Here is a 16112-nt window from a genome sequence, read left to right as displayed (position 1 = left end):
CCCATTATGACTATTGGTGTTATTTTTTCTTTTTTATTTGTAATTTCATTTAATTTAATTTAGTAATTGTGACTGTATTTATCTTTTTCTTAATCTCATTTCATTTAATTTGGTAATTGTGACTATTTGTATTTTTTTATATTTGCACACTATTAATTTAGTGGAATGTTGTATTCTTGCAAATAAACAATTATTATTAATGAACGCTCGACGGGCGGATTGTAAGTATAGGTCCAAAAACTTAAGTGGGTCACGAAGGAGGTGTATGAAATTTATCGGGTCACATAGAATAAAGTTTGGGAAACGCTGACCTAAAGGATGTTCAATGATAAAATATTTCAATCAATAACTTTGATTGAAATATTTAGAAATAATTGGAAAACAAACCTAATTTCACATTTCACAGCTCAATCTCGTACGCGACCGATTATAAGCCCTCTTTCGCACGAGAGTTTCTTTAACGGACGTTAAAAAAGCATTCAGATACAACAAATGAATTTTCACGTATATGTTCATACGACAGCGTTTTTTCGAGCAGTGTTGCATTTTCAATTTTGAGCGTCGGCAATAGACCTTCATTTGACTTTATACTCTCAAACTCTCGTGCGAATGAGGGCTAACCCGTAGCCGAAATTGTTAACCAACAAACCTTTACTTTAGTTACTTCTAAGCTTTAGGTTTTGCTTCATAAGTGAAAAAATATCCTTGCTTAGTTAATAAAAAAAATCTACTAATATTATAAACGCGAAAGTTTGTATGGATGTTTGGATGTTTGTTACTCTTTAACGCCGCTACTACTGTAGCGATTTGGCTGAAATTTGGAATGGAAATAGATTTTACTCTGGATTAAAACAAAGGCTACTTTTTATCCCGAAAAAATCCATGGTTTCCCGAGATTTGTGAAAACTGATGATTTGGATGATATGAACGTTTGTTACTCTTTCACGTCTCGACTACTGAACTGAATTAGCTGAAATTTGGTATTGAGATATATTATAGCCTGGATCAACACTTAGGCTACTTTTATTCCCGGAAAAATCCATGGTTCCCGAGGGATTTGTGAGAAACTAAATTCCACGTGGACGAAGTCGCGGGCGTTCGCTAGCTATTATAAGTCTAAATTTTGGACAAGTAAGGTATTATTTTATGAAAAGTATATTAGCTTGTTTAGCTGATTAGCAGGTAAGTTAAGTTACACGGCGCATCGCCCCACAGTTTGCTCGGAAGACTCATTAACAAGTTTCCGTGCATACGCTCTTAAGAGTTTAGCGTGGAAGTTGGGAGCAGCAAGTTTGTAAATAACTATGCCACGTACTTATTATAAATGTTTTGTCAAGGGTAGTATAGTAACACTAGCGGACCTGGTCAAGCTTCGCTTTGACTTATGTGCACTTCTTCACAATCCCTACCCTACCCCTAGGGTTTAGGAGGTAATTAGGTACTAAGGTAATTAACTAAATGAATTACTAAGTATAGTAAGTATTTTGATTTAAATCTAATATATAAATTCTCGTGTCACAGTTTTCGTTGCCATACTCCTACGAAACGGCTTGACCGATTTTTTGGTCTGAGAATCAGCCAACATCTATTTTTCAAACCCCTAAATCCTAGGGTAGGGTAGTGGTAGGGTAAGGGTATGGTATAGGGATAGGGTAGCGGTAGGGTAGGGTAGTGGTAGGGTAGGTTTATGGTATAGGGATAGGGTAGGGGTAGGGTAGTTGTAGGGTAGGGTAGGGGTAGAGTAGAGGTAGGGTAGGGTAGGGGTAGGTGTAGGAGTAGAGTAGTGAAAGGTAGGGATAGGGAAGAAGTGCAAATAAATAAATTAATAAGTCAAAGCGAAGCTTGAGCGGGTCCGCTATAGTATCTTACTAAAATTGAAACAACAAAAACAAACAATATTGAAAGATCGTTATTATACATTTATAAAAATCTTTAAAATTGGAAAAGTTTAATCTCCAAAATATTTGTTTATAATAAAGTAGTAGACGAACTGCGGTTTCAATACAACAAAATTTAGCATATGATACTCATAAATAACGTGGCTCTCTACTGGTAAAATCATTTTGTCAGTAGATCCAGAGATGTGCAACCGCACAAACTTAACTTCATAATATTATTAGTATAGACAACATATCTCGAGACTTCACGCACCACGGCCTCAGCCGACGAGTATATAGATCGGTTCAACATAAATTTACAATTCCTCCCCACAAATACAGAGAGAGCATTAATATTCAGAAGTTTGTAAGCCCACAATGAACGTGGAAAGTTCAAGAGTTAAAATTACAGCGAGTATTGTCGTATCGCAGTTCACATAATCCGAAACAGTCGGAGAAAGTGTCGACCCGGTGGTAAAGGAGCGGCTTGCGAAAGACACCTCTTCAAGAACTTTGGCCCACACCTTATATGGCGCGAGTACGTACACTGAGTAATGAAAAAAAAATTCCGGCCGGCACTTTCGATAATAAAATATTTTATCCGGATCAACAGGGTTCACCCTACTTTATGGCTAGCGTAATTTTGAAAACTTTATCTCGTATCATTTGTCAATCATGAATTCTGATGAAATGGATCTTGATGTTTTTTTTTTGTTTTTATTCTTTACAAGTTAGCCCTTGATTACAATCTCACCTGATGGTAAGTGATGATGCAATCTAAGTAGGAAGCGGACTTACTTGTTGGAGGATAAAAATCCACATCCCCTTTCGGTTTCTACACGACATCGTACCGGAACGCTAAATCGCTTGGCGGTACTTCTTTGTCGGTAGGGTGGTAACTAGCCACGGCCGAAGCCTCCCACCAGCCAGACCTGGACCAATTAAGAAAACCTCAATCGACCCAGCCGGGTATCGAACCCAGGACCTCCATCTTGTGAATCCACCGCGCATACCACTGCGCCACAGAGGCCGTCAATGATGAAATTTTATTATTATAAAAATTTAAACGGACAACCATGATGACATAATATAATGTTAAAAATCTTTGAAATTTTTTTCATTAAATTGAGTTTGAGTCACTCCCATTAGCCACATTTTAATCTTTTACATTTGTACATATACCCCCATATTCATGAACATGGATTGAGATTTAAACCTCAATTTTATTTAAAATAAAAGAACTCATCACTACTTTAAACAGTTCACTTTACTTTTTAAGCTCTAAATACTAATCCATGTTTACAAATAAAGCTTGTAAAACTGAATAATAAATTACTAACATGATTCATAAACATTATTATTAATTAGTTGGTTTTATGATTAGGGATGCCACCGACATTTCACTCCCAACACTGAAATATCTTCAGGGGATGTTGACTATGTATATCATAAATTAGTCAAAAATAATGATCAACTATTAGTATTACAATAGCACAATAAAGTGGGTTTTGTACTCGTTATAATGCCATTGTTTGCAGCACTTTGCGTTCTAAAATGTAGTTTATTTTTATAATAAGCCTGTAATTACGTTTATTCATATTTAAAACGAATATTGAAGAACTGTCTCCGGAGTGAAAAAATTTAAATAACAATTAAATAATCGCTAGGGCGTATCAACGGCAACCTTGTAACGGTTGTCACCGTTGCAACAGGCCTTGTGTCAAGGAAAAATCTACTTAACAGTTTCCCTGGCCCTGAGCGGACACTTATCAAATTGATTTTCGCAAGAAACTTTTCATAAATACGCATATTCACAGATATACGAATTCTCTTAATTAAGATTGATGGCATAGGGAACGCACAGCGCCGTAAACTCCAAAAATATGACAACGCGTATGCTGAGTAGCTAAGAAGAAAGCACGCATAGATACACGAGAAAATCCTTAAAAGGATGGCACGAAGTAATGCATTGTGGTTCCGTGCCAACCTTTTAGTATAAAGGAGAGTGTTTTAGTATGTGCAAGTTGGACATGCTCTGTTGACAGGCAGGAGTCCGCAGGGATTTTTCCTCCTTAAGGACAAAAAATACGCATATTCAAAAAGCTGTCATTGAATAATTTACAAACACATAGAGACGAGGTGATTATCTTGGGATTCCATGGATTCACCGTGCGAGTGCCGGGTGCATCGCGTGGCAGAGAGAATAGCTCCGAGCTAAGCCCTGGACTTGTGGCCAATGGACGCAGGGTTAAGGAATTCCATGACAATCTACTAACACTCCTCTGCTCCGCTCGTGGAAAACACCCTGCCTAACCTTTGGTAAGATCTTACTAGAGCAGCTTTGGATACCCGTTCTAATATAGAACTTGCTACAGTTCTAGAGAGTTTCTAATCACGACGTTATTCCGTAAATTTTGGCTTCAGATTAGCTCTTGTTTCATTTGGCTTATCTCGATCAAAAGTAAAATTTATGTCACCCGCGATACAATTGTAGATCCACTGAATGAAATTAGAAGAAAAGTGGCTTAGATTTATCTTGAACCTCAAGTTAGTTAGAAAAATAAACAACTGAATTACAAAATTGTTCTTATTACAAATATACTTTGTAATAAGTAAGTAATGTTGTAATGTTGTTATAGGTAAGTTTTATAAAACTGACAGTATTTTTATTGAATTTGTTACTAGCAGATGCTCCAGTGTCATATGGCATATTATATGGGGATATAATAAAGCATATGACACTCACAAATAATGTGACTTTCTATTGCTAAAAAAACATTTAAAATCGGTTTAGTAGATCCATACAGATTACCCCTCACAAAGTTATCTTCTTTTTACCCGACTGCAAGAAGTGTTATTATAAAGACTCACTACTTATTATTATTATTTGTATATAATATAGATAAGTGTATTAACAAAACAAATGGCAGGAACTTCAGTGTCGCTAAAAATTTAATAGATCTAGATTTTCTATCTACAACAAGATAAATTAATTGGTGTTACTGTAGTTCAAGGTCGCCTCAATCTCACTTCGAATAATGTCAATGAATTCTCATTTTTTAATTGATTATTTAATGACAACAAAGCAATTCAAATGAAAAAGTCGACATTCAAGAGTTCATTAAGAATTTTTCTCTTTTGATTATTATTATTTCTCTTGTGAATAGTGTGATAGCATAAACAAATAGTGTGATAGAATAAGCAAATAAACAATAGGTAAGTCTCGAGGAATGTCAGAGTACGCACTATGGGCCTACAGGCAGACAAAGTCACAGGAGGAGTCAAAGATACAGGATTGAAAAAAAAATACGGAACCGTTTTACAATCAGGGTTTAGTAGACTGGACTAAAATGTGCTTCACTGGAAATACCAATTTTATTTTGGATACAAATAAATAGAGAAATAGACAAAATGTCGACCAATGACAGCGGAGTTGTCCTAGTCTCAGTCACATCGACATTTGCATCTTTCTCTTTACGAGATTTGTCGTTAGTCGCATGCTAGGCCTACTGGACTATGAGACGAATATCTTAGCATTCCATGGATTCACCGTGCAGGTGCCGGGTCCATAGCGTGGTAGAGAAAAAAAAAAGCTCCGAGCAAAGTTCAGGACTTGTGACTACTGGATGTAGGGTTAAGGATTTCCTTGACGATCGATCAAGTAATACCTATCGATTTCCGACGAGCACCTTGATCATTATTATTATAATGAAACGCGCTAATGTATGTACGATAGAAGGATCGGAATGCTCAGATGATATAAGAAACATTGCATTGTGATACGGGTGGTTGCATAACGCGGCAGTGACGCGTGCGCGTGTCACTGTGTGGAGTAGAACATGTCAAGGATCCGTCAACGGCGGCTTAAGGCTTCGCCATACTAAATGTGAGCGCTAGTTTGAAGCCGCACCTATAGCATCGTAGTGTGTTGTACTATGACGTTATTGATTCCTTACTAAATGGACAAGCGGGTTATGGGAAACTTGGATGCAGGCGGTTCAAGACCGTGGACCGTGGAGTTTGGAGATCGTAAGAAAGAAAGAAGAAGAAAGAAAATAAATGTATTCATATCTAAAAGTTACAGACAGTCACTAACCTATCCTTATGACAGTATGTCTGTCTGTAACCCTTAAAAAGAAAGGGTGTACAGCTCAGCATATGCCGTGCACTACATACAAGCATATTACACAGCGCTGATTTTCAACTGAGATCCGTGTGACGTCACAACTTATATCATTGTATAAATACATTCATAAACTAAACATTAATTAACTAAATAAACTAAATTAAAATAAGCAGCAAATATGTGTTACAATTTAAAAATAAATAATTACTAATTACTAACTGAATGCTCATATCTAGCAGTGGACTTCAATCAACGACATACATTATGAAAAGTAAATGCAGTCTATACATATATATCTCTGACTTCCATCGTCTGATAATGATGATGAGTGATGACGCCGCACTATTGCATGAAACTGTGTTGTACTATGACGGTATTAGCTGTCAAATAGACCACGTGCGCTAAAAGTACGTAACTCTCTGTAAAGCGTTAAGTTTGTTTGACAGCTAATACCGTCACAGTACCTACAACACAGTTTGATGAAATAGTGGCATCAGAGTTAGAGCTCTGACGCGCGTTCAGTAATCGTTTTGTTTGTCGAAGCCTTTACTCTACGCTGGCGATTAGAACCACGGCCGCTCGCTCAGAAAACATTACCAGTAGCAAACGTCATCTGACAAAAAACGTTCATTGGAGTTACACAAAACTGCTCAACGACTAGCAACGATCTAGACGAGCCGTTCAGAATTTATAAAGCAAAAAAGTTTGGCTCATTATCTCATAAATGAATGAAGAGCAACTGACTGTTTCGATATTAGATTATTTATATAATTTATATAATTATAAGATGGATATTGATTCACATAAATCTGGTAATAATAACCAATATCTATAGGCATCATAAGTTACATGAGATGAGGGAAAAATAACAAGTTTCAAATTGAAATGGAAAAATACCATATGTATGTATGTATTAAGAACATACTCGTAGGACGAAACATGTCGAGGCATTTCTTTGACGATAACTGAAAAATTTAGAACAGATGAAAATTTTTGAATTATCCACGTCATTGTATTAAAAAAAAAGACTTGAATTCGAAATGAACAAAGATAACTTGACTAAATTTCAAAATATAGTAGGCAAATGCAAATAAGCCGAAACAGAGGGATAACGCAAAAATGATTCTCCAGATAGCTGCGCTGATTCCGCCTATCAAAACTACAAATTGATCAAAACCAAACTACAAGTCAGACGACGAAAACGATAAACTAAAGGACCTTGTATTGGATAAATACAAGGTTCACATTGAATACTGATAACTAGCCGGAGATGACACACCGGCACTGCACTTGGACCTATACGAGTATACAAACGCTCGCACGGTCAACGCAAAAATTTTTTTAGCGGAATTTGTATTGGACACTTCCGCGCAGTTGTTACACAACCGGTCGTTTACTCGTAAACATAAAGGCAAAAATATTTTGCACTGTAAAACATACGTATTTTTGTTATGTAGAACAATATCATAACAGCGTGGCTTTTAGGAATTTTTGATAGAAACTATTGCATAGAACATGCGTCCTTGCCTTTTTAGAGCATTTGTTTGTATAATGTTAGACAGTTTGTCTATTTTTGTAAATAAACAAAAAATAAAAATAATAAAAAATAAGATCGTTAATGATTGAATGAGAAAAGTGCCACTGATGTGTACCTAGTCAGGGAACCGTAGAAAATTTTGTACTATCAAGTAAATTTTTCGTTAACTACGAGATATAGCTAAGTTAGCTACCAGAAATAAGAATTTTCGTAAATAAAAAAGTTGATCGTCTCATCGAGATGAAGCTTCTTACAAAAAGTTAACTTGATAGTAATCTGTTGTAAAAAATATTCTACCTTCCATTTAATACCATGAATATTAGTGCCATTCAACCTTAGGTTCATGGAGGGTGTGCCTTACATATTTACACATCATTCAATATAAAAATTAACAAAAAAGCGACCCTTAAACCCAAAAACAAAGGACTTTTAGGTATAACGAAAAAGATAATTGAAAAGTTAACAAAATTAGTTTGTTCTTTGTAAAATGTAAAAAGATCTAATTCTAACAATGCACTACTATGAGTATAGCATTAAATATAAAGAATAGGTCGTAACTGGGAGTTAAAATAGCTTTACACGTGTAACAATAAACAAACAAATAAGGTAAACAGAGCGAAACACTCGTAGATGACGGTAATTAGTGCTCAAGGTGCAGAATACAGAATCAAAAGCGACAGAATGACGCTCTATGTTATGAGTAGGAGCGGTTTGTTTATGTATGGTGATACGGTTTGTTCATTAGCGCGGTACAGTTACCCTCACATTCATAAACATGGATAAAGGTTTATAACTCATTTTTCTTCAAAGTAAAGTGCACTTAATTACTACTGTTTAGAGTTTACTTTGAAGAAATTTGAGGTTTAAATCCTAATCCATGTTTATAAATATGGCTGTTAAAGTGTAATGTGATGTATGTGAAGCTTTAAGGTATTCTGTACTACAGCATAGTTGAAGTTGCTGTGGGTAGTTTCACAAAAAATCCCAAAACTTGTGTGCAATGGTCAAAAGTACAAAATCGCCATATAAGGAGGTCTAATCATTACTGTTTTTAGAATTTTCTCTATCTGTGTGTGTGTAAAGTGATCGGAGGCTTAACGGATTAGAATGTAAATTTACGTACTTTTATATATTTTTTGTTTGAATGCGACACCTACGTAATGTGGTGACGAAAACAAAGCAAGCAATGTCATAATAAAACAAAATCTATTTACTTAACTCTAGTTCTGCTTTGTTTAATCTATTTCTGAAAATTTTATGATTATTTACAAGCTTTCATTGGTTTCAGAGATTAGCGTGACACGATAGATAGATTACGGTACATAGAATATCTAACTTTTAAATAATGTTTTATTCCTGACTAATAAAAAATTTCAAGTGGAAACCGCTCGGATTTTTAATTCCTAACTAGCGGACATGGCCAATATGGCCGTGACTTATCATGCGGTTTTTAAAGATTATTTAGAGATGATCAGCGCGAACAAATCGACAGTCAGACAAAAATTTTAAAGATTTGTTCTGTATTTCATTCACTCCTTTTTATCGAATAGGTTGCATATCCAACGTATGCAACTTGAGTTGATTTTTTAGTTGATTTCATTATACATTTATACATTTATACCAACGATATTTTATACTAGAGATAGGGCACTAGCGCATCAAAACTGAGGCAGACAATTGTGCATAATTATCTTAATTTCATTTAATCGCTCTTCTCAACAGAGACTGCGCCTTCTGAGCTGGTGGTAGAGTCACTACAAATAGCCAAACGTGACATTTCAAAAGTGCTTGTAAACTAAGCCTACTTGAAAAAAACAATTTTGTATTGAATTAATACTTGTTTACGCGCGCGAAATGGGAATTTGATTGAACCGAGTTACTCGGCCGAGTACTCGGTTGAAAAAAAATTTAACCGAGTAAAACTCGGTACTCGTTACTCGGCAAAAGTGTTACTCGGCGCATCTCTAATAAATACATAATGTAATTAAATACAAAATTGTGCACGTGTGCGCTCAGTGGAGTCGCTAATTCAGAACACTTTTGCGGTGATTTTGTAGACACGTAACATATCTATAATATAAAATAACCATTGATTTATACTCCGTTTTAGATGTAGATGAAAAATACATAATGTAAGTAAATACAAAATCATGCATGTGTCAGTGGAGTCGCTAAATTAGGATCACTTTTGCGGTGATTTTGTAGGTAGGTACGTAGCATATCTATAGTATAAAATAATCATCGGTTTATACTCTGTTTTAGATGTAGATATGTCTTTGTATAGGGGTCCTGGCGACAGTGTCAGACACTAAGCGATCGGTTGGCGGATTCCACGCGTCCGCGCCACTAGCGCCAGTAGGTACCCGAGGGCCTTGACAGCAATGCGCGCGCGCCGTAGCGTGTCAAGGGAGCTCTGCTTTCGCCGCCACGCCTGCATCGGGCCTACATAAACTGAGCATGAGGGTAAAACCTGAATACCGCTTTAATCTCGCCATATAGGTACATCAATGACATTTACAAGAGCTAATTGCTTAGCTAGAAGAACTTAATCGTGCATGTAAATTACACGGTTAAATTGACTAACCTTCTTACGACCTCTGTAGCGTAGTTGTATGCGCGGTGGATTTACAAGACGGAGGTCCTGGGATCGATTAAGGTTTTCATAATTGGTCCAGGTCTGGCTGGTTTCGGTCTTGGTAAGTTACGACCCTACCGACGACGTACCGCCAAGCGATTCAGCGTTTCGGTACGAAAGGGGTGTGGATTTTCATCCTCCTCCTAACAAGTTAGCCCGCTTCCATCATATATTGCATCATCACTTACCATCACGTGAGATTGTAGTCAAGGGCTAACTTGTAAAGAATAATAATAAAAAAAACCCGCTATAAGGTTGGTATATCTAGGCTATGGCACGCTTCTATAGTTTAAGCCGATTGACAGACTTTAACTGATAAGGTCGCATTAGATTCTGTCTCAGTTTAAGTAATTTCCAAATTCAACAATTCCTGGATATCCAATTACTTAGTACGCGTTGGTCTTTTTTGATTGGTTAATTAATTTAGCTGCTTAGATAAAGATCGCGAGATGGTTTTATTTTTAGGCCCAAATTCTTAATCTCTCTCGTAAGTCAGGAAAGCTTATACATTATACTCGTATATCCAGTATAAATATAAGTGTTCTTTGTTCCTCAAATTTAAAAATATGTGTACCAAAAAAAGTAAAAATTATAACAACACTTCGGCATATTGTGCAACAGTTCAACAAAAAAGCGCGACGGAGCTTAAAAAAAAAGAAAAAAAAAAGCTTGCCACAACATTAAAGAAGAAACTAGGGCATTGAATGTTTGCCTGAACATTGGCCTACAATAGGACTTAACAACAGACCAAAGGCAAAAACAATTTAAGCACGGCCTTCGCACAAGGGAATTGTGTAGGCTTTCGACGCGTCGCATGAATTATCCGCACACACCCGTACTGTACGCATCGCCAATGCACAAAGACATTACCTTGTACAATGTACACGGTCTCGTATCCATTTAATGGTCGCATACTTATAAATTCAACTACATAATACCCAATTACTCGGCGATGAAACTTTGCTGTAAACGCTCAGCTCCGCGGCGATTATGTTAGTTTGCAGGAAGACTGGGTAGGTGGAAGCGCTTGGAATTAAATTGTTTATCCATAAACTCAACACTCACAACAAGAGCACTAAAAATGTACATAATTTATTTTTACTACTACCTACAGGTAGTATTAAATATTATAATTAAGGTAACTTAACTTTAGAGATGGTTGGAGTAATAAACACAAAAAATGTGCTGTTAGCATGAAAAAGTAGGTTGGTAGATACAGCTGTAACGTCAAGACAAAGCCGAGCAATCATTTAAGTGGCTGTAGATGCCGCGGGGCGTACAAAGACTCCCCCCTCCCTCCACACCGACCCATCCCCGAGACAGATAAGCGCACCCTCCACCTTAAAAATGCCTTCGCAATGCTCAACCATCTCGGCTACCAATGAAATACCGATGTTTCTACGCGCAGCGTCTCTTAATGTATATCTAATGAGAAATAAATAACTTAATCGAAAAAACCATTTTAAAAAGCAAATCGAGAACATCTGTAATTTAAAAACCCTCTGGGGGGAAATAAGCGACGTACCACCCGCAGAGTTGCGACTCTACGTTCGTTCGTCGCTTGCTCACCAAATTATTTATAGACACGAGGAATTACAGGCAAAGTGAAAGTATTGACGCAATATTTTGAATATTCAATAAAGGAAATAGGAATATTGAACAAAATACTAAATAATGAAATATACGTTTATGTAGTGACAGTAGCGGAATCTCGAAGGTGTCAAAATATTTTCTAAAAGTAGAACAAGATTAGTACCTAATGCAAACCTGTGTATAGTTGCATTAAATCCATAAAAAAATTAAATAACTTGACATTCTAGAATCTAGAGGATTGGATATTGTAATGCTTAAGCTTAGAGGTATTGACAGACATCCCTCTGTCTAACATCCTTTTGAAAAGTAGGTCACAGTGCACTTGGGCCGTACGTTAATGTACAATTATACATAGCAATACTTGAACGTGGAATGATTGCAAACGGAAAGAAAAACGAGAACCCATGAGAAATAGTATTTATATGTACAATATGTTGCAGCAATTATAAACTTTCTTTTTATTTGAGAAAATCCAGATGATTCAGTAAATAAATATAAATTGCAGCGACAAATAGCAAGCGAAATAAATCCTATTCATTTAGTTTAAAACATTTTGGCGAGTTGTATAAGAAGTAGGAATGAGTATAGATAAGTACTATAATAATTATGCAAACAAAGTGCGTAAAATAAAATGAGTAAGAAGATGTAAGACAACGTATATAACAGAACATCACACCAATTGATAGAACGATACAACAAATCAAACAAAAACAGTGTTACAATGTATTCAAATAGAAACAAGGATAATGAAAAACAATACCATTTATTCTGGAGTTAAATTAATTAATAGCTGTAGTTTTCTTCATAACAGGTAATAATTAAGTTGTTGCAACAGTGAAAATGAGCTGAATCCGCATTGTTTGAATGGCAGCGTTTAAATAGTTTCACTCAGAATTCACAACTCGATAAAGTTCATAAAGGCCCGTCCATTGGATTCCCGTGCATCAAAGTAAATAGCAACAGAGCAAAGATCGTCAGGCCCGCGTTCAAAAAGAAAAACAAGCACTCGATTGTTTCATTTGTTTTTCTGTGGAAGGATCGACGGTGCAGTTGGAACTGGAAACCGGTATAGTAGTGGCCTGGCGATGAGGCGCTCGCGCCGTCCGTAATGTTCCGATAAGTATTACAACAATGTCATTGTAGATGCTTTTAGTTAGACAGATTTTTATTGCTTTATTTCATCAATGCTTTAAATATATTATTATAACCCAGGATATAATAGAAAGTAAAGAATGTATGCCACAAGACATAAGAAGCATTCGATTTTATTAACTACAGTTATTACTTGAATTACCTTTAGAGGATGATTGATATGCTCTTAGGGTACGAGGTAAGGCAGTAACACTGTGACAGAGTTCGTCAGGGGTACGTACTACAGCAAAGCAACATTACTATGGGGTGGTTTTTGAGGAATTTACAGTCATATGAGGCATCTCCAATGGTCGGTGTGCAGCCCATCGTAGGACAATGATGGTTACAGAAGATGGTTTTGAACTCAACATCAAGCGGGCCATCTGCTTTTTCCGTAATAGCTGGTACTATAAAAAAAGGTTGAAGCAAAATATGATAGCTATTGTGAAACAAGACAAAACAATAGTGACTGACTATTGAGCATTTGTCCATAAAAAATTGATATTAGGTGCCATATCTAATCCGGATGCGTATAAATATGAAAAATGTGCAGGGTTGTGTTCTATGCGTAAAAACCTATAAATAACGCAGCGCAACAAAGGGCAAAGGATAATTCGTGTGGCATACATGTTCTGCATGGGGCTGCGAGTGGAGTGGGGTCATTGACCCTCACCCCGGCCCACACTGGGGCACACTGGGGCACAGATACAGGACGTGCGTGACTCACTGGTGGGGTAAACAGCTGCCGGCGGCAAAAACTACCCTCGGCATAACATCGGCGCGTGTGCGTGCATTAGCAACTCTTTAAACTAAAATCTAATTGGGTTAGTTATTATTTGTCCATAAGCTTAGTACGCCATCGGTGCTCTAATTTAATCTCATCGTTAATAGAACATGCGGAACTCAATGAGTGTAGAAGTAATCTAAGCGAGCGATTATGTGAAACGCTTCAATTTCATTTAATTCTAAATTATGAATGATTTATAATTCCGACAATCGTATAGCACAATGTCGAAATGAACTCCTCCGATGTCGAGGTAGACATCGGAGTAGGAGAATACCTGAATCTACCAGACAATTTTAATTTAAGATGTAGCCCTCATTCGCACGAGAGCTTTTTTAACGGACTGGAATGTAAACATTCACAACAATGCTCACCAACTAGATTGACGAAATTAGTTTTCAAGTTTCATACATCTTTTATCTTTTATCTACTCGTAACACCTCCTTCAACAGTTCGTCAAAGGAAAAATAATTATTTTGACGGACTTTATACCCGGAAGGTTACGGATGCCGTAGCTTATATCCAAGGTGGTGCATTTGCGTGATTGCAATAAAGTATTATAATCATGTAATTCGTTTATGCGCCTATTTACAAATATGTATATACGTAATAGCGATTGTGATGTAGGGAGTGAAAGCGGCAACATATGCCGACCTCATTCGCTTTGAAGTGTCGATCTGTCGCCATATGGTGCATTCATAATTTATCTGATTGTAGGTCGTCCTAACTAATCGATAACTAATCGGATGCTCAACAATCTGTGAATTGATTAGTTTTTTTAAATTGTATATAAATTAAGAGCATGCTAATAGTAAAGCATTTTGAAGAAATAACAGGAGCTACAGGGATTTAAAGGGTTATGTTTGCGGCACTGCCACGGGTCGCACCAAAACGCTCCATACTAAATGGCACGAAGGAAAGACGTCATTGCTTGAAGAGATCCTTCGATTTGTTTGGGCGTTCAAACAAAATTACAAATGTCTTTAATTATTTGTGCGTTTATATTTCTACTTGATATAATGAAGAATGTCACATTGAATGTAAGGAAGCTATGTAATTTTCATCTAATTACAATAAATGATTTTTATTTGATATCGAAATTTTATAATGTTATTTATTTTACAAACATTTCGACAATCTTTGTTTTTTTATTCAATTTGTTTTCAAGGTTAGTGTTAACTATTAATTAGTTAATATTGACTTTATTTACTCGAAATCAATAGTTTCAAGTCTAATCATCATCCCCATTGTTAGATTTCGATGTGCTCCAATAAGATTGGACATTGACACAGTACAGTAGTAGTTGTAGAATGTAGAGTCAATGGGATGCTGTGTTGTAAAGGGCGAGGAACTAAGACAATCGGCCTTCACCTAGGACTCGCTGGGCATCGATCGTACGCCCGTGCTTGCCTGACGAGTGTATTTATAGACGCGGCTGTGGAAAGCACACAAATATACACGCACACGAGAAATATTAAAATATTGCCTCAGTGTGTTAAGAGGATACTGCTAGTACGAGATCCGACATGAGAAATATATACCCTCATCTGTTATTTACTTGGGATAAGAAATAAACGATGGAAAATAATCACATTGACAAATTTCAAATAGGTTGCCTAGTAAAATTATCGGTCGGATTGTAATAAATGATTTCTTAATCATTTATTCGTACCAGTGGCGTGCACTTCATAGATGCAAATATGCACTGTATACCCTCAGGACTCTATACAAACCTATGTTGCACCACAGAATACATAGATCGACAAGGATTTTTTTAATTTTTTACCTATAGAGCATACCCTATTTAAAAACCTTATACACGCCACTGAATCGTACACTAATTAAAGAATACACCCAACAGAACTGAAAATGTAAAGGTTGCCTGCTATCACACTGCAACTGTGGGATTACCAGATTTAAACAGTTGAATATATATTTATAATGCCGGATCTTAGACCATGCACCCGGTGCATCTTTTATGAAAATAGTACTACCAAACGTATAGAAGCAAAGTTATGAGCCGTGCACGTTTCGTGACTCACATCGTTAACTATCAAACTTCAAATGCGGAAAACGAGCTCGCGAGTGACGTAATAGTGTATTGTGGTTATTCATTAAAACAAGATCGACGTGAGAACAATCGTTTAAAGGAGAAGGCGAGTATTAGCAGAGGCAGTGGTCGTTGTTGAGTGTTCCCATGAAAATGAATTGTTGTGTCTCGAGACGTCAATAACCTCGCCGGTACGGATCGTGGAGGTTGCAATAAATACAGCATCGGCGTCGCTGGCCTGGTCAAGAGCCTTTCAAGGCCGGGAGGCGAGGCGGGGAGCGCCCCACATCTTTGCCTTAGCCATTATTGCCCAGCCGTCTACATTCCACCAGAAAGTTGTTCTTTAACACAGTGATATTCTAGGAATTTGTTACAAGAA

The 16112-nt window shown here is 36.7% G+C and overlaps 1 protein-coding gene across 4 annotated transcripts in view; it reads right to left on the bottom strand.

The window, feature by feature from the left end:
• LOC112048898 (protein gustavus) overlaps positions 1-16112 on the bottom strand; it is a 133504-nt gene that overhangs the window by 20264 nt on the left and 97128 nt on the right. The gene's annotated exons all lie outside the window — the stretch shown is intronic.

Source organism: Bicyclus anynana, chromosome 19 (genome assembly GCF_947172395.1).
Source record: "Bicyclus anynana chromosome 19, ilBicAnyn1.1, whole genome shotgun sequence".
Classification (NCBI taxonomy): Eukaryota; Metazoa; Arthropoda; class Insecta; order Lepidoptera; family Nymphalidae; genus Bicyclus; species Bicyclus anynana.
Note: the sequence above shows the minus strand (reverse complement) of the source record. Positions and strands in the feature narration are given on the sequence as shown.